Source organism: Oculina patagonica, chromosome 14 (assembly GCF_052425735.1).
Source record: "Oculina patagonica isolate OP01 chromosome 14, crgOcupat, whole genome shotgun sequence".
Taxonomy (NCBI): Eukaryota; Metazoa; Cnidaria; class Anthozoa; order Scleractinia; family Oculinidae; genus Oculina; species Oculina patagonica.
The window spans coordinates 6,758,961-6,777,441 of NC_135771.1; the positions used below are offsets into that span (position 1 = coordinate 6,758,961).

At 37.3% G+C, this 18,481-nt stretch overlaps 1 protein-coding gene and 1 pseudogene across 2 annotated transcripts in view; both read right to left on the reverse strand.

Moving 5' to 3' along the window:
• The window catches only part of LOC144638204 (carbohydrate sulfotransferase 3-like), a 76,600-nt gene that overhangs the window by 35,458 nt on the left and 22,661 nt on the right, over positions 1 to 18,481 (reverse strand). The window lies entirely within an intron of this gene.
• LOC144639089 (uncharacterized) lies at positions 1,057 to 18,302 on the reverse strand (annotated as a pseudogene). The gene is made up of 13 exons (XR_013568061.1): positions 18,285 to 18,302; positions 17,671 to 17,818; positions 16,607 to 16,879; positions 15,922 to 16,095; positions 14,049 to 14,294; positions 8,243 to 8,425; positions 7,471 to 7,778; positions 6,245 to 6,392; positions 4,733 to 5,041; positions 3,474 to 3,776; positions 2,800 to 3,088; positions 1,784 to 2,068; positions 1,057 to 1,382 (listed from the first exon to the last, which is right to left on the reverse strand). The product of XR_013568061.1 is annotated as an uncharacterized LOC144639089 (transcript).

Genomic DNA, 18,481 nt, shown 5'->3' on the forward strand with positions numbered 1-18,481 from the left:
ACAAGAAGTCAAGAGCAAAGCTGTTAGGTCTTCTTTTGTTTGTACTGATGTTCGTGGTACTGGTTGTCCAACGAATGGATATCACTATGCACCAGATAAATCACGATCGAGTGAATAGCGTAGTCAGTTTTGTTAACTTTATCCACTAGGTAATGATTTTTCTTGCAGATAGCCTTTTACCCTTTTGAACAGTCGGGGCCTGATGTCGTAACCTGGATGTGCTTGTGGTTATTGAAAACCAGTCTCTATTTATCACCTACACATATTAAAGTGCTACTGTGATGAAATTCGCATCTTTCCATGTGTAGCCGTTTTAACATATTATCAAGTTCTCTTTATGAGAAGAAAAATCCCGTTTACTGTTTTCCAATATCGTTTTTCTTTCCAGAGATATTCAAGTTTTTAAAATATGCAAATTAGCAAAGTGATGACGTCAAAGACTCAACAAAAGTTTGATCAAATATTAAGAAAGAGATATCTCAACCAATTTTTATCAGAAGTCTCTGATTTTTTGCAGTTGAGTTTCAAAATATGAACTTAACAATTTGGTTACCATGGCAACACACCAGGTTCCACATCCCTAATGATAAGGGCTTTTCTGGCCAATTCTGGCATTATTTTTTGTAAAATGTCAATAATGATTTACATGCGTGATCTGGGAAGCATATGAATGAATTAGGCAGACGTCTTGCTCGTGCTTCATTTTTCTGAACTGCAAAAATCTAAAATATTACAAACAAATTGGTGGGGACTGCAAAAGAGTGAGTTGCCATGATAATATAATTTAATTATAACTGCAAGTGTGTCACCTGTAGAACTATAGATCTGCCAAGTTTCATCGGTCTCTGCAAGAAAATGTACCTGGCATAAAATTGGGTTAAGTAGATGACGTCATTAGTCCCATAATTTGCATATTTTAATATTTTTTTAAGCTTAAATATCTCCGGAACTAAAAAAAGATATTTGAAAATGAAAAACGGCATTTTGAATCTTTCGTTTAATACTCTATGAAACGCCTAAAAACGCAAGGGGTGAAAATTTGATCATAGAAGCACTTTAATGACACTCACTGTTATCTTCCTTTACTGTATGTGCAGTTGTTGAAGATTTGTGACCCTCTGATAGGGTGATTTTGTAAGCTGTGGAACCAAAGCTATTAGAAGCATGGCATACATAAACCCCATAATCCGTTACATCACGAGGCGTGAGAACAAGGCTGTTGTTCATGATTTTGATGTCATCACCTTGTGGAAACTGACCATTCTTTGTCCAAGAGTAATGGCATGGAGAATCACTGCTCGCGTAGCAAGAAAGTAAACACAAGGTCTGCTTTTCACATATAACTGACGGTGGGGAAATGTCTTCATTTATGATAGGCGGCACTGTGGAATGAGAGAAACGCACTTACAAGTGAGAAATGTTTTTAACTATCATTTTTTATCAATTAAATTTTATCAACTGATTGTTGCCCACAAAAGGACACTTCTTTGTTTTCATTGTAATAAATTTAGACTTTGGTTTTATCTATAAAAAAACAGTGTTGCCAGCATTATTTTAATTCTAGCATTATAAAAAGTGTACTAACCCTTTCTTTAACTGAAGTAAAAACACCAAATAGATAGCAATTGTGCTTTGTTTAAAACATAATATCAGTGTTAAACCTAACAAGAAGAATGTTTTTTGTCTCTAGGATGGAGGGCGCACGCATTGACTTTACCTAGATTTTCATCAATCACTTGAAATTCAATACTTATCAAGCCATGCTGCAGCCAAAACAACATACCAGCAATTATCAGTGTTGTAGATGTACGGCTTTCTCCAAGCTTGCTTGATGCCTTGCATTGATAGACACCACTGTCAAGAGGAAGAACATCTTTAATAGCAAGAACGCGTCTATTGTTGCTAAACTGAGCTCGTGGTATTTTAGTGTCTCCATCTTTACTCCATGTGACAGAGGGCTCTGGATATCCACTGATCTCACACCTGATCTCACATGTAAGGATTGCTAGTTCACCAACTACCAAAATGGTTCTTTCTGGCAGCTCTCTGGTGACAGGCTTACATGAACCTGAGAGAATGAATGAATGGTCAGAGAGAGGGGACAGACAGACAGACAGACAGACAGACAGACAGACAAACAAGACAGACCGACAGACAATTTGATCTCAACAGGGAATCTCTTCAATTACAAAGAATTAGTTTCCAAGAAAGTAGTGCTGCTTGGTTTCCAAGAAAGTAGAACTTGAAAAAGTGAATTTTACTCCATTGTATTGTAAACCCTTAGTGACTTAATCTGAATTTTTTAATAATTGCATTGCTTATATCTTAAATCTTTGGTACGAGTATCACCTTAAGGTTTTTTAATATTGTTGTCATTGAGAGTAATCTTAATATGGGAACTAAGCTCCCCACAATAGGCTCTTTGTATGACCAGGTCACATGATACAAAATCAGCCATGCTGGGCCGCAAGTTACGCAGTGGGGCATCCAAATGAAAGGAAAGTCAATCTTGAATGGTGCGAGTTGCTTTGTTCTGTGTGTCCCACCGCGTAACTTGCGTCCCAGCATGATTGATTTTAATCATGTGACCGGGTCGTGCAAAGGGCCTATTGCTTCCCTAGTAATGTATGCCTTCCCTTCTTTTTTTATAGTGTATAATTGGCATTAAAAAAAAGAAAAAATGGTTCACTCACAATGCGTTCGAAATTCTGATCTTGAGCATTTTGTTTGACTGCTACATGTAGCTCAATAAAGCTGGTTAAGAACGGTTAAAAATAAAAAAAATTAAGCTGAACTTACTACATTCTAGAATCGATACAGTCAGAGAAGCATTTGCTCCAGGTTTGATCGTCACAGCTTGGACATGGAACTGATAGGTGACTCCGCCCAATACACCAACTGAGTGACTGAGTGACTACATCGCTCCCAAAGGTCTCTTTTTTTGTATCTCCTTCGTGGATATAATAGACAGTATAATTCCTGATAATTCCATTCGTTTCTGCAGGCACACTCCAGGTCAGGTTTATCCTTGGACCATGTGATGTACTTGGTTTTATATGGGAATGACTGAGGAAAGGAGCACTGGGTGCTGATGGACAAACATAACAATAAATTAAAACAGCACAATTGACAGAATTACCAAATTGTCACTTTTGAGGTTGAATTTCAATCGAACTTTCTCCTCCACAACCAGGCCTACTCTGACCTTAAGTCGCCTAAAATCGCTTTAGTCCCCATGTTGTTTTCTGCCAATTTACGCATGCAACTCCACAGTTTCTTTTGAATTACTTTTGCACAGAAATGTATAACAGACCTACATGTAGCGTCAATGCATGTACATGAGCTGGTCATCAATAAATATATCCATCAGGTGACTTTCAACTTAATAAAATTATAAAAACTAATTAAAATTTGGTACACTCGCATGTGTGATTGAGCTGTAGATTTCTTAGAAATTGCGATCCGGCTCTTACCATCTTCCATCGTTCTTACAACCACCACAGGACTCTTTGGTCCATCGCCATCAGAAGTGAAGGCCAGCAACTGAAATTCATATCCTGTGTATTTTTTTAGTCCAGTGACATCTCTTGTCCTTATCGCTCCACTGTTAATAGGTAGCATATTCGGTGACTCTGCAGAGCCAGTTATTTTATAGAACAGTTTAAATCCTGTGATGATTCCATGTCTGAAATATTTTGGTGGTACCTGCCACGATACTGTAATTCTAGTAGAACTTCTTACAGTCACAGTGACCTTACTGGGAGGTTTTGAAGGAACTAAAATTAAGATATTTAATTCCCAAACTTAATAATAATTTATCAACTTAAAACAAGGGAAATTTTGACTCAAACTGTAACAGTGGGTTTAGAAATCTAATCTTGATTAGCATAGATTATTACTACTTTTTTCCCATGTAGTTGTAATTGAGAAGATATATCAAACATTCAAACTCTCAAGACAGGATTTCGTCAAATTTCCAGAAACTTTGAATTTCATTACAAATACTCCGCTGCATGAAGTATTTTCCACTCTCTTCTAGGTGTTTGTAACTAAATGTGACGAAACAAAAAACTGTCCCTCGTGTTTTATTATAAAAAAACACTAGCTCTACAAAAATGTATACACACATCTGGAAGTTTTTGCTAGCTGTCACACTGAAGGCACTAGGTGCATATGGAGGAACCGGAGCTAATAAATAAGAAATTTAATAATTACATAATGGGTTACTTGTAGGTATTGCATATTTATCCCGGGGGGGGGGGGGTACTCCCAATAATGGCCTATACGGGGAGGCTCCGCCCGAAAGGGGTACCTTTTTCAGGCTCCAGGTATATAAAAGGGTAGGGATTTCACAAATTTAGGTATATGAAAGGGTAGGGAAATCTGCCATAATGATATTTTAAAAGGCCTTTACATTAAATATTTCGAGCAGACGCAACTTTTGGCTGTATCGTCTTAATTTATTTAGCGCTACATAAAAATGACAAGAAATCTTCCCGTTTTAGGTAAAAGTGATGTCGTGTAGGTATATGAAAGGGGTGCCTTTTTGCAATGAAAGGTATACAAAAGGGGTACCTTTTCTATCAAAATGGTATATAAAAGGGTAAGGAGTTGGATCTCCGGGCGGAGCGTCCCCGTACAAAACTTTTTCGAGTACCCCCCCCCCCCCGGGATATTTATTCAAAACCAAATTGTTTGTAAGCGTTTTAGAAAGTTATCTTTTTCATCTTACCATCTTGATGTGTTATCACTAGCTGAACAGAGCTTGTTGGTCCATTTCCAGCATAAGAAAAAGCTAACACTTGAAATTCATATTCTGTGTATTTACGAAGTCCAGTGACATCTATTGTCAAAGTTGAATTATTATTTTCAATGGTTAAAATAGTTAGTGAATCTGCAGCAGAGCTCTTTCTTCTGTACAAAAGTTTAAAACCTGTGATAATTCCATGTCTGGAGCCCATTGGTGGTAACTGCCAGGTTGCTTTTACACTTGTAGAAGACAGTGGAAACACGGCAAAGCTACTAGGGGCTTGGCTCGGCGCTGCAAAATTAATGAAAATTAATGATCAAATAAACATCTCTCGCTCGCGCTCATTGGACAAAACGCATCACATCACATGGTACAAAATCAACCACGGGTATCTGGCAATAAACCCCGTCCGATTTGATATCCGTCGCCCGATTTTTTAGAGGAATACTAAATTTACGAACAAAGTCACATTTTAAAGTCTAACCTTGTAATCAAATCACAGTGTTTAAGAAATACGTAAACCAATCACATTGCATTTCATGTTTCAACCGCAGTTTCACCGCGATTATCACTGCGGGGTTTTTCCTATTAACCAGCGAAAAAGCGCGCTGTAGAAATTAATCGGAGGGTTATAAAATAAATAAACCCCTTTCTGGCTTGCTTGTATATTGGAGGATAATGCCCTTGGCTGAAAGATTGTCCTCAAAATTTCACAGTTGCCCTCGAAGCTTCGCTTCTCGGCCAACTGTTTATTTTTCGGACAATCTTTCAGCCTCGGGCTTTATCCTCCAATACACCAGCCGCCTGAAGGGGTTTATTAACTAATTAGTATAATTTCAGAGGTGATTATAAGAATTGAAGCATTCTGATTGGTCGAGAAGCTCGGCTTATGAGGCTATATTCACCCCGCGCGAGGTGATTATAGCTTTGAAGGCTTGGTTACTTAGCCACGCCACCTTTGACATCCAGGGAAGTAAACATGGCCGTTTTTGCTGAATGAAAATTTCTTTGATTTGAAAGAAACCAGTCCAAGTCCTGGATATTTTAAACATTGGGAATTTTTCAAATTAACTACCAAGACTTTTGGACCGAAATTATTTTCAAGAGATGGTTCACAAGGCATAAGAAATGATCGTAAACACGGCGGTTTTGGCGATCGATGGGAAACTCAGTCAGATCTCTCGCTCGCTCGCTCAGTGATTATTGTTGAATAATCCCCTCGACTTCGTCTCGGGGATTATTCAACAATAATCACTTCGCCTTCGGCGAATAATTGTTAAATATTCACAGGATAATTTTTACGAGGTTGTACATGCTGATAGAAATATATTTACACATGATATTATTTGCATGAAAGGTATCATACCCTGTTTCAGGCGTTCATTTAGTTGGGGGTGAAGCGCAAAAAAACGGGATTAGTGCGGAGATGTCGGCTCCCCCACTTTACGAATGCCTATAAGAGGCTAATTTAAACGGTGATAGGAAGAAAGATACCTGCAGGTTTAAGTATTCCAAACACTTCTACTCTCAGAGCTTTACGAGTTGAGTAAGTTATTGGCTGAAATCGGATGAACCTTGCTCTTGTAATTTCTTTAAGATTATGTTTTACTATGTCGTTTTTTCCAGAATTACCATTGAAGACCTGCAATATAAGTTGATAGTTTGTAAACATAATTACTCTGCATCAGCATTTCTTATCAGCTACACATATTATTTAAGTCACAATTCATGGGCAGATTCAGGGGTGGCTGGGGTGAGGGGGGGGGGGGGAGTTTGCCGTTAGCAAAAACATTTCCAGTGGTATTACTTGGTAACAATTTCTACACTGACCTGCCCAGTGTGTCACAGTCAATATCAGGATAGCCTACGCGTAGCTGTCTCCGAATTTCTTTTTGCAAGTCATGGAGAGTGTGCATGGCTAACAGTCACAACCACAGTCAAAGTCAAAGTCTTACACAGTCACAGTCATGTACAGTAACAGTTAAAGTCCCAGTTACACACAAAATAACGGCCACAGTCTGATGCACGATCATGATGACAGTCATTATCTGACATTACAGTATTTAAAACTTGCCTGATAGACTGGAATTTTTTTCTCCTGCGTCTTATTCAAGCCCAGGGTTTATAAGGCAAGGGCTTTTTATCATTATTTTGACCAACACACAATATTTTGTATCTTGCCATTATACCCATTGCTATTATACCTTGGATACCTGGCGTTTAATTAAGATGACATTGTACACAGTCATATTCAAGTCCTTAACACCTCAGTCACTCTGTCCTATTTGACCACAGTCATAGTGCTTGTACTATAATGTCAAGGACGCTTAAGCACAGACTTTTTTGAGCAATGGTTATTTTTACTGTTTTTGATGTGTTTTCACCTCCTTGAATGAGTCGAGAAGCCGTTGTTTTAGCATTTGTAACTTGATGTTACGGATAAAATGTCGACTATACACACCAAAGAAGAGAACAATCGGCTTTCGGTTGCTGTCCATGGCTCAAAAACGTCTGTGCTTCAGCTTCCTACTGAAGTAATGGTCTGCGTTGCCACCACTGCCACTGCCATCATTAGCAACATTCAGAGATGACTCAGCAGGTACACAGTACTTACAGTGCAATGTAGGGTGGCCTGAGGTAATCAAACTCATGAGAAAGATATGAAATTATAGTAACTACTACTGCAATGAAGTAGAAATCATTACTCAAATCAACCCAACCTTATCAATACTGTTCTCTTGATAGGTAACCCAGTCAACATTGTTAAGTGATAATAGTAACTTGTACTTTGTAGTCCAGTGATCAGCATTTGACTTTCCTTGAGTAGCTACAGCACAAATGAAGAACTCGTATTTCAGGTTGATTTGTAGGTAGTCATTAGCATCATTATTACTGTTGGGTGACCAGGAACCAACACCGTTCAGTCGTCCTTTGAATGCTTCATTACCACTTCTGGATGATGAGGCTGAGAAGCTGTCGTCTGGAAATGCATCACTGCTGGTCACACCAAGTGCCTGCATTTGGCATGCTTAAATAAAATAAAAAGTAACACCTATTAACGTTTGATTTCAAATGGCCAAACCCAAAACAAAATACATGTATGATACTACTAGGTAGAGTATAAAAATAATCACCAAAACAATAATAAAAAAATAATCAAAGTTGTCACAGAACACCATGCTGGGGCTAACTAAAAATTGACTTATCTTTATCTAAAATCCACCACACTAACCGTACTCCACTCCCACATACAGTTAATTAGAATCTAAAATTCATTGTAACTTCATAATGTATCACCATAGAAACTATACATAACCCTCACAGAATTATGTTTGGATTGAACACCACGCCCCCCTCCCCCCTCCCTTCAACACACACACACACACACACACACACACACATTCACCTTAAACTCTGAAATTCCAGTTCAGCTTTAAAAGCTTCCAGGCCAGCTGTTATAAAATGGTATAAGTAATACCATTAATATCATACCTTTTCTTTCAGAATACACTTCCATTTCACAGATTGTAAGTAAGTTTGATAGTAAACTTCTAATTGTCACATATCTTCCATGCAAAGGGGGGCGGCAGAAGAAGGATAAACCTTTCCCTCCAGGAATGCTGTAATTACCACCACACTTAGGGTTGGTCAAACCCCCACCACTAGTTGTTGACCCTACAAGAAAGGCAGAAGGTATTAAGAGTGTGCCCGTGAGAGAACAGGGCAGAACCAGGTAACAAGTGATACAGCTCATATCACCGATTTCGCCCAAACTTAGCATAAATGTTGGGTATGGTGAGCTATTTACTGTGGCAAAACATTAACTCAAAATATTTTATTCCCTTCAAGTTATGGCACCTTTTGAAAAAATGGCCATTTTTCACTAATTTATGCATATTTAATTAGCTGACTTTGATTGACCAGTTCCACAAGAAAAAAAGACTTCTGAAAATAAAATTCACTGCACTATATTCTTTGGTTATTAGGCTTTAAGTACAATAATTCCCTTCAACCGTCCGATTTGATTTCTTCTCCTCAAACGGTCTTTTGGAAGGTACACATTTCGTACTGTTGGAAATAGCCTTTAACTAGTGCCCAATATCTCCCATGAGCAACAACTTATATACATTATTCTTACATGGGTAATGAAATCCATCATTAAACTTCACAAAAATGTCACAAAATGTCTGGGGACTTCAATATTTTATTAGTATTGAAGAACTAAACACACGTGACTTAACGATTTCTTGCTATTTCATCAAAATTCACCGAAACACAAAAGCCATTTATTTGCCTCAATTTGGCATAAAATCGGTACGAAATAGCTAATCAAGCATAAAGCTATAGATAAAAATCAAAATATTGGCGAAGAAAAGGCAGTTAGGACATTTTTCGGAGCGTTTTCAGAGCCATATAATTCGGCAATGTTGTGATAGCAAATGTAAAAATAGCAGCGAAAGATTTTCTTCAAAAGCTCGCTCAATTCAACGTTAGGCACATCAAAGTTAAGAAACAAGAAAGTAATACTAGATACATGCCACTTATCGACACACAGATGCTTTCTTTTGAAGAATTTGTTCTTCCTCGCTGCACTTCGATCCTTCGATCGATCTCAATTGACATGTACTGTTGCTTTGAGGCGAGATGAACTTAGTCAATCCATCGTGGTTCATCCTTCGTGAAAGGTGTAAACAGGATGTCAATAAAGTCATTCAAAGAGCTGTTCAAAGTTCACGGAAGGACACTTGTCTCAGCCAGTTTGCATGAAATAAATTTAACTGGAAAATAAACAGCCGCCATGTTGAATTTCTACCTTTGAGCCTGCCGTTTCAGTCAGCGGTACGGCCGTTCACTGGGTATCACGCGTCCATCACGCGTGACCACACGCGCGATCATTTGCTTTTCCTCCGCGAGTGTTCGTTGGATGCGTTTGTGATTAAAATGAAAATATTTTCAAATTGTCGTAGGGAAAACAATTTCCTACGCTACAGCTCCAAGTGTTTACCGCAATGTGATGCTGAAAAAAACTCTAGGGTGCTTACCATTTGTTGGAGAGAACCGGTTGGAATGACCACTGAAAAATGGAAAGGCTTCTTTCCAAAATTAGCAAACTAACCGAAATAGATGTCGCTTACCATTTGTAGCCCAGTTTCCTGTTATTTCTTTCCGTTGGTGGGAGACTTGAAGGATGGGAGACTAGAACTGGGAAACCTTACAAATGGTAAGAAAATTTCTGACGTTCCGTCGATTTCCAAAGAGATTTTCCAGAAAAAAAACTGTTCCATTTGACTTTCACCGAAACAGAGTTCTTGATTTTTCTGTTCAACGGTCGGCATGCACGGCAACCAAATCAAAATAATTGTTTATGTTCCAAAATGACGCTAAATGGCGGTATAAAACTGCTCCGACGTCTCGGCAATACTGCCTTTTTTGGGGTGGCACCCTGAAGAAGGCAGTATTGCCGAAACGTCGGAGCAGTTTTATACCGCCATTTAGCGTCATTTTGGAGCATAAACAATTATTTTTAGCATAAAAGACGCTACACAGTTAAACAAATCAAAATGTCAACGTCTCCCAGTTACTTTTCAGACATTTGTATTTTTTTATAGCTTGTTCAAATTCCCCTCCCCTGGCGGAAATAGTGATTAATACCGCGCATAACGATTACATTTTTTGACCAAATTCCCCTACCCCTGGGGCATAAATGGGGAAAAATGAATAACTCAGCAAAATTGGAGAATAACGTTTACCACGGGATAAATCACTATACGGTGGATAGCGAGGTAGGTTTTGTAATCGTTTCTTGCGCAAGTGCTTTAGTTGGGGGAGCGTCTGTGCTGAACTGAACAAAGTATTCACGTACGAAATGCCTTTAGCGACGCAGTCTATATGGCGCAGCAAATATATACATATATCTATAAAGGTGTGAATGTAGAGAGAGAAAACAACAAAGAATAAAACGGGTTTTCCTCGCGTTGACCTCGAAAAAGACAGAAGACTACCTGTGCTGGTTGAAACATTAGCTAATAAGTTTGGCCGTCTTGCGTAGTCCTAGTCTTGCAATAAATTTGTTTAGTTTTAATGCGGTGTTTAAGCACTCTACAAAAGTCTGCATTCGCGTCTTTGTAACTCACATAGCCACTTAAATTGAGTCGGTGATGAAGAAAATTATCATTTGAAGCCGCAATTCGTCACTTGCAATGTGAGCACTCACTCAAGAGGAAAAATTTGTCCCCATAAAAGCCCTTTTCTAAAACAAAACTGCAGTAATGACGTTTATCGGTAAATGGACAGATGGAGAACTTTGTGGGATCCCGAAAAAGAGAGTGGGTACAAATTCAGTCTCCTAGCTACCAAAGTGTAATATAATATAGACGATTTGAACAGAAGGAATAGATGTACACAGGCCAGGCTAACAACCTGACCGCCATTTCTTCGAATGTCCATATTCACCCCCTCCCCCACCTCCCAAAAAAGACAGAAACAACAAAAAAACAATAAACATACTAGTTTTAACCTGATATAAGATGGAAAAACTTGCTCTGATTATTTAATGGTTTCCGACATTTCAGAGCATCATAACCGATTGCATCGCATACATTACACTGCATCCAGTGTATTTCTCTTCAACTATTTATCAAAAAAATTCAATGGAGAAGTTGAAAAAAATTCTCACTTTTACAAGAAACGCACACTACTTGTTCAGAGGGTAGATAACGCCATCCGCTACTTATTCCGACAAAAACAAACATTTGCGGAGGAAAAGCAAATAAACACGCGTGTGTATAGCTGTGTATAGCTGTGTTGGGCTATGTATAGGCGTGTATAGCTGTGTAGGGCTAGGCTATGTATCCCTTTTATGAATATCCCTATATAGGATTTAGTCAAACAACTATATGATGACTACGCTACGTACTTGCCCCAGTGAACGCCCGTACCGCTGACTGAAACGGCAGGCTCAAAGGTAGAAATACAACATGGCGGCTGTTTATTTTCCAGTTAAATTTATTTCATGCAAACTGGCTGAGACAAGTGTCCTTCCGTGAACTTTGAACAGCTCTTTGAATGACTTTATTGACAACCTGTTTACACCTTTCACGAAGAATGAACCACGATGTATTGGCTAAGTTCATCTCGCCTCAAAGCAACAGTACATGTCAATTGAGATCGATCGAAGGATCGAAGTGCAGCGAGGAAGAACAAATTCTTCAAAAGAAAGCATCTGTGTGTCGATAAGTGGCATGTATGTAGTATTACTTTCTTGTTTCTTAACTTTGATGTGCCTAAATGTTGAATTGAGCGAGCTTTTGAAGAAAATCTTTCGCTGCTATTTTTACATTTACTATCACAACATTGCCGAATTATATGGCTCTGAAAACGCTCCGAAAAATGTCCTAACTGCCAATCTTCGCCAATATTTTGATTGTTATCTATAGATTTATGCTTGATTAGCTATTTCGTACCGATTTTATGCCAAATTGAGGCAAATAAATGGCTTCTGTGTTTCGGTGAATTTTGATGAAATAGCAAGAAATCGTTAAGTCACGTGTGTTTAGTTCCTCAATACTAATAGAATATTAAAGTCCCCATACATTTTGTGGCATTTTTTTGAAGTTTAATGATGGATTTCTTTACCCATGTAAGAATAATGTATATAAGTTGTTGCTCATGGGAGATATTGGGCACTAGTTAAAGGCTATTTCCAACAGTACGAAATGTGTACCTTCCAAAAGACCGTTTGAGGAGAAGAAATCAAATCAGACTGTTGAAGTGAGTTATTGTACTTAAAGCCTAATAACCACAGAATATAACGCAGTGAATTTTATTTTCAGAAGTCTTTTTTTCTTGTGGAACTGGTCAATCAAAGTCAGCTAATTAAATATGCATAAATTAGTGAAAAATGGCCATTTTTTCAAAAGGTGCCATAACTTGAAGGAAATAATATATTTTGAGTTGATGTTTTGCCACAGTAAATAGCTCACCATACCCAACATTTATGCTAAGTTTGGGCGAAATCGGTGACATGAGCTGTATCACATGTTGCCTGGTCCTCTTATGGACACACTCTAAATAAAAAGAGGGACCTTGTGGATCTGTTCACCCAATGACTCTTGGAGATTTTCCAAAAAAATCACACTTTTGGGACATTTTTGACATTGTTTGATCAGTTATGAGCTAAATAAGCTCCAACTTACTCAAAACGCCACTTGCAACTTTAAGGCACGCCTTTCTTTCCAATAGCATCGGATTCTATGACATTTTTTATTAAAGTTTGGAGAAGTTTTTTGGGGCAAGTACTAAAACCCGAAACAACGAAACGAAACCACCGAAACCGCCCAAAACGGCCGAAACGAGCGAAACGAAACAAAATCACCGAAACAAGCAGAACTTCAAGATTTTCGCCACTTACCGTACTATACACTCCGTTAAACCTACTATACTCTCCGGTTAGCCTACTATACACTCCTGTTAGCCTACTACAAACTCCGGTTAGCCTACTTTTCACTTAGGTTAGCCTACTATGCACTCCGGTTAGCCTGTTTACGGTTAGCTCTCAATAATTGTAATTGGTTTGTTTGTTTCGGTGATTTCGTTTCGTTTCGCTCGCTCGGGCGTTTTGGTTGTTTCGGCGGTTTCGTTTCGGTGGTTTCGTTTCGGTTGTCTCGCTCGTTTCGGTCGTTTCGTTTCGGTAGTTTCGTTTCGTTATTTCGGGTTTTAGTACATGCCGTTTTTGGGTCACTTCAGGCTTTTCGGTTTTTTTTTTTCGCCTTTCCTTTTTCTTCTTTTCTTATCTTTTTGCTGCACTTGTTGGCCTTCTAGTGGGCTTGCTCTCAGTTCAAGAATTCTGGAGAAAGCATCATCCTTTGCTGAAATGTCTACCGTGGGGAAGCAAGGTGTGGTTGGCGGAAATGTTCCATAGAGTTTTTCACTGAAATTTTTTATGCGCTTTTGTGCATATTTCAGGCTCAATTAAGGCAATAAAGGCGACCTAGGTATATTTATAAACATCTTTGTCTTCTGCAGATTTTGAGCATAAGTCATGCCTGTTTGGTCAAAGGTGATGACCTCAGAAGTGGAACAAACGCTCCTCACAGCAAAGGCCAGCACAGGTGTCAATGGGTTAAATAATTTAACCATTAAATTGTTATTATTAATAACTACGATCATTATCACCATTATTACAATAAACAAACAATGAAACCATGAGAAACATTGACAAACTACCGGTAAATGCGATCTTGTAATGATGTCTATAATTATGAAAGGCGATATTAGTGATGCAAATAAATTAACCTACCCACTCTGATCTCAAAGTTAGACAATCTGAATGACCAAAGTCCATCTCCTCTGTTGACTATGTACACTTCAGAAACAGGCTCCACTTGTCCCAGGTCCACTCTCCACCAGGGTTGATTTGCCCATCGTGTATGTGTACAGGATCCCGAATAAATGTTTGTATCGCTGTTTCCATCCACCGCTCGGCTGCTTACACCACCATGATCTGTACTTATCTGAGACGTTTGCTTGCCAAACGCCAGATTTTCTTAAATAAAATATCACACTGAATTAAAACCGCAATAATTACAGTCAAAACAGCTCGAGCAAGGAATAAAATCAAATTTTCGAAAATGAATTCATTAATTCACCCTTGATAGGAACGCTTGAGCTGTTTTGACTATCATACATGTTGGAGTTCTTTGTTCATAAGGATACTCAAAATTCACGTGCCTTTTCCCTCTTTTAAAGGATGAAGCATTTTATTTTTTAGGGTCGTGGGGAGAGGGTGGGCAATACTAGGGTGTTAAAAATTCTTGCTGCGCGCAGTAAAGGGTAAAAAGAAAACTTCCAAAGGAAAAAGAGACCTCTCTGCCACAACTATTCATATTATTACTGTACATGTGCCCAGGTTTTGTCCTCAAAGAAGGTCTAAAAACAAACATATGTTTCCCAACTCTGTTGGTTGTACCGAAAGCAAACTTAAAGTCTTATGGAGAACGATCTTTTAAAGTTGCCGCTCCCAGACTATGGAATGCGCCTCCAAAGAAACTTAAACTTATTAAATCACTTGACGTTTTCAAAAAAGAACTTAAAACATTACTTTTTAGAGAGGCCTTTTTATATTAATCATATTTTATTTTTTAATCCAAAGTAAATTGTAAATTACGTAATTAGTATTTTATTTTTTAAAATTATCAAGGCCTAGAGAGGCCTTTTTATATTGATCATATTTTATTTTTTAAATTTAAAGTAAATTGTAATTTATTTAATTAATATTTTACTTTTTAACATTGTCAAGCGCCTTTGAACGTATGGAATTGGCGCTATACAAATGATTATTATTATTATTATTATTATTATTATTATTATTATTATTATTATTATTATTATTATTATTATTATTATTATTAACTTTGGCCTGATATTCTGCACCTCCATTCAATTATGGTTTCTTTTCAAATATCTCTTTCCCCTTTCCAGGTGTTGAAAAACTTACTACACACATTATTAAAGATGATAACCATTAATGATAATGCAGTTTATCATTAAAAGTCTGGATAAAGCTGGTCTATGGGAGCACAATTAAGGCATCATAGCCAAAACTCTCGGTACTTTACTATTGTAATTTAAAGTCTAGGGTTTAAGCAAATACAGATGGCTAAGAGCAAGCTTAAGTACAGTGTCAATGGCTACGTAGGTGTCAAGGAACAATCAATGTTTTCTTGGGTGCTTATTGGCAGTGAGCAATTGATTATAATCTGTATTATTTATTTCAGCACATTGAATTTTATGTTGAGATACCTCGGGAACATATTTCCACGTCACATAACTGGAGAAATTATTTCTCTTATGGTCATTATACCAACATATCTACTTTTTTTAGAAGCCTTTATTTAAATAGGGTTACTCCATCAGCTTTACAATAAAAACTGTTATCCTTAGAGGCCCTAGTAAAAAGTAAAAATTAAAAAGTCGCTAAAAGTCTTACAGTGTACCTAAAATGGAAGCAGAAGTGTTTTAAATGTTTACAAGCAGTTAAATCAACAAAAACATATTTAGTGGAAATACAAGGCCTAGAGCAAGCGAAAGTGTCAATGATTTCCTGGTTGTCAAGGAGCAATCGACTTTTTCTTGAGTGTATAATTAATTTTGGCACTTTAATGCTAAGATACCTCGTGAATATATTTCCACCTCACATAGTTGTAGAAATTGTTTCTTTGTGGTCATTATACCAACATATCTACCAGTCTTCAGTGGATTAGTGAAACATACAGCTGATGCTTTGAACTGAATAAAACTGTAGAGTCCTTTACATGTCGGGTTGTTTGCCACAGTCAAGGAACTACCTGCCATTATTATGAAACATAACATGATTAGACATACAGTTTACAAAAGAGAGTGATGGGAGTCAAGGTTTACAATTTTGCTCCTCCCCTCTACCGACTCTATGGTTTAAAATAAATGGTTGTATGCTAAACATCATGTGCCACCCAAGTGTATAAATGGGTACTAAAAAATGTAATGCTATGGGTAACCCTATGATGGACTTGCATTCCATCCAGAGAGAAGCAGAGAAACTCCTAGTTGCTATGCTACAGAAACTGGGATAAGCTCGGACTCAAATACAGACTAAACCGTACCTACCGTTACCAGAACCTTACTTCCCAAGTGTGGCTAACTATAGTACAAATTATCAAATGGTACCAAGCGAGGTCCTAGTTATGACATTTAATGAAGTCAGATGAAAATTAAACAAAATCAGAGTGTGTAATGCAGGTAGAAATGTAAAATCTTTACCCTTTTATTATTGCATAAGCTTCATAAGTTAACAGTTCACTTGAGAAGTACTGTACTCACCTAATGTTATTTTATAGTCTTCGCTCCTTTGCTGTATAATTGAGGATGCTGAGAACCTGTTGACTATGTATATTTCAGAGACTGGCACATGATCTGAACCCAAATCCACTCTCCACCAGCTGGGGTTGTTTTGCTGTGTATTTGAACAGTGTCCGTTAGTCATTTCAGTATCAGGATTTCCATCCACTGCTCTTCCTGATACATCAGCACCAACCGATGGATTGCTGTTGTATGTTGAAGACTGAGCTGTAGGCTTTCCAAGTGCAAGATTTTCTGTGTATGTAAACAAGACAACATTTAAATTCTTACCTGTATTTTAATCTACTGATATCCTACCCATGGTTTTCATTAGAGCCATTAACAATGATCTGACCTGCTTCACATGCATACAACTGTGAATTTACCTCTGAGAAGTCCTAATGGTCTGAATGATAACTTAATAGACGTGAGTGTAGTGCAATTTTTCCTGCTACCAGAGTCCCCTTTTTCAATATTTTAAGATGGATATTAAAGGAGTCACTGCTCTGACTTGTAACAATTTAAATTGAGTATGAGCTAACATCTTAATTATTGTCATATGTCACATGTAACCACCCTGGGGCTCAATAGTCATCACACGTAAAATTAACAGCATGCGGTAGTCAGTTAACAATTAGCAGATAGTTCAAACAGGTAAATAGAATGCTGCGGTACAACCTGTTTAAAAAATTCAGGTTAATTTTGTCCACAATTATGGATGATGATTAGATCAAACATCATTATCAGTCAGAGCAGAGTTTCTTCCATCTCAAAATAATGGAAAAGGAGACTTGGCTAGTGGGGAAAGGTTGCTTATTATAGATACCAGTACTTGTCAGATAAGTAGCAGTGTGAAGATGGGCTAACTTAGATTGACTATATGCAAGTTACAGGGTCCAAGGGTATCCATCTTAAGGTATGAACCAGTATACATGTATTAATTTCAACATGGAACAATGTTTTGGAAATAAACACTGACAGCTTGTAAAGAATTGTTGTTGAATTATTTCATGAGGCTGTTTTTTATTACTACAAGTAATAATCACCTGGTTTCTGCTTCACTCCATACACGTCAATTCTCATACACACACCACCATGGTGTGTTTCAGGCAGAAATCGCAAATACCTTGCTAAAACACCTTCATAAAGAATGTGCTTAACCTCCGAGTCTCTGTCACTGTTTCCTTTAAGAGTCTAAAAATTAAAACGAGAGCAATAAAATACTTATATATAAAATGGTGTGCATAATAATTTTACATAGTCTTTTTGACATTTTATCGTATAAGTTTTTATCGCTTTTATAAATTTGTAAATCTAGCATAATTCAACCTTTGGGTTGCGAAGTTTTATCTATCTATCTATCTATCTATCTATCTATCTATCTATCTATCTATCTATCTATCTATCTATCTATATTCTAGCAGATGCAACATGATACAAGACGAGAGACAGTTTTGGAGAAATCAAACATTTATTAAACCTGAGCTGTAGGCGAAAGTCAATAATAATAATAATAATAATAATAATTATAATAATAATAATATTTTTTTAATAATAACTTTATTTCACGCAATCATTAAAAATACAAGCACCGATAAAAAGGATTAATAATAATAATAATAATAATAATAATAATAATAATAATAGTAATAATAATAACCATCATCATCATTATCATCATAATCACAACAACAGTTCTGTACAAAATTAGTTGTGCTGCATTTTTCAATGCATTCACAATCTATTTAAAAAGTTGTAGCATAGATAACAATAACGTAATAAAAAATGGGGAATTACGATCAAAAATTTGAAATAATTATTACAGCCGGAGCTGTAATAGCGTGGCCTTATGGTGGG